At 43.4% G+C, this 1736-nt stretch overlaps 1 pseudogene; it reads left to right on the top strand.

Annotated features, from left to right (window-relative positions):
* Positions 1–999: 999 nt before the first annotated feature.
* LOC101653950 lies at positions 1000–1490 on the top strand (annotated as a pseudogene).
* The last annotated feature ends 246 nt before the right edge of the window (positions 1491–1736 follow it).

Raw genomic sequence — 1736 nt, 5'->3', positions numbered from 1 at the left:
GGAAAAGGAGAAAATCATAAGAGCAGCTAAGGAAGACAAATAGTCACTTATAAAGGTTCCCAAATAAGAACATGTTCAAAACTATCAGAGGATGCAATGAATAAAAGGATGGAGTGGAGTAACATGTTCCAAAAATTGAAGGAAAATAACACAAACTCGAATACTATATCCAGCCAAATTATCTATTAAGATAGATGGAGAAGTGAGTCTTCCGAAACAAGGAAAACCTCAAAGAATATCCAAAAAAAGAAACCCAGCCCTAAAAAAGATCCTTGTCTACCCAGTATGGGCAGAAGATCAACACTCACTGATCACAAGTAAGAGACTGTAACATAAAACAACTCCACTCAGAGGGCCACAAAGAGACAACAGCCCCAAGATAGCATTAGATCAAGGTGGAAAGAAGGAAAGAAGGAACCACACACACAACACTAACTGATAAGATAGATAGGTAGGAAAACACCCAACACAAAAGGTACAAGATGACATCACAGAGTCCACAGATGGATATGATAACACTGAATTTCAATGGAATTTCAACACTCAGGCATTAAAAGGCAGAGTTACCACCTACTACCCTCAAAGATAGCCCACTTTAAAAAATCAGAAAGTAACAAGTGTTGGAGGGGCTGCTGGACCTGTAGTTATGTACAACCCCTATGGAAATCGATCTAGCAATATCTAAACCAGATGGAAATCAAGCTACCATATGACCCAGCAATCACCCAGCTAGGCATATACCCAGAAGAGGCAAGCAATGAATGCATGAAGCACATCGCCACATGGAATGAACTGGAGGACATTATCTTACGCAAAGTAAACCAAGCTCAAAAGGACAAGTACAACATGAGTCCATTGATGTAAGCTTTAAAAATGGGCTCGTTCACCTCACTCCCGCTGCACGGGAGGGAGCCCGGTGTCACTGTGGCGGGCTACGGCAGGGGAGTCGGTGGAACGCGGACTGGGCGGAGGGAGCCCACGTCGGCGGCTGCAAGACACATGGCTGAGACGGTGGTGGACACCCAGCGACTGATCACCAGGCCGCAGAATCTGAATGACGCCTACGGGCTGCCCAGCAACATCCTCGTGATCTATGTGAGCAACCCCCAGATCGTGGAGGTCGGTAGGGGCCGCTTCACCACCTACGAAATCAGGGCCAAGACAAATCTTCCAATTTTCAAGCTGAAGGAATCTACTGTTAGAAGAAGATACAGTGACTCTGAATGGCTGAGAAGAGAATTAGAAAGAGAACGCAAGATTGTAGTTCCCCCACTCCCTGGAAAATCCTTTTTTTACATCAGCTTCCTATTAGAAGAGAGGATGGGATCTTTGATGACAGTTTTATTGAGGAAAGGAAGCATGGGATGGAGCAGTTTATCAACAAGGTCACTGGTCATCTTCCAGCACAGAATGAGCATTGCCTTTACATATTTTTACAGGACAAAATCATAGATAAAAGCTATACTCCATCCAAAATAAGACATGCCTAAAATAATGGCAAGAAGGAGACCAAAAATAGAAGAAGAAAAAAAAAAAAACTTTACGTAACTATTACTGATTCGTATGCACCAGTGAAGAAGTTCTCACTAACTCTTAGCATGCTGCACAGAGACCAGTCTAACATGCCCTCCATGTGCTAACACTCATGCTGGTGCGTGGTTTTGTTTGTTTGGGCAGTTGACAAGAAGTTAATTTGCTTTAGTGAAAATCCCTCATTCCAGCCTTTCCCTCAATAG

The sequence above is a fragment of the Echinops telfairi genome, unplaced genomic scaffold (genome assembly GCF_000313985.2).
Source record: "Echinops telfairi isolate 266 unplaced genomic scaffold, ASM31398v2 ScPeMD7_7441;HRSCAF=8479, whole genome shotgun sequence".
NCBI lineage: Eukaryota > Metazoa > Chordata > Mammalia > Afrosoricida > Tenrecidae > Echinops > Echinops telfairi.
This window is presented reverse-complemented; position numbering and strand designations above follow the sequence as displayed.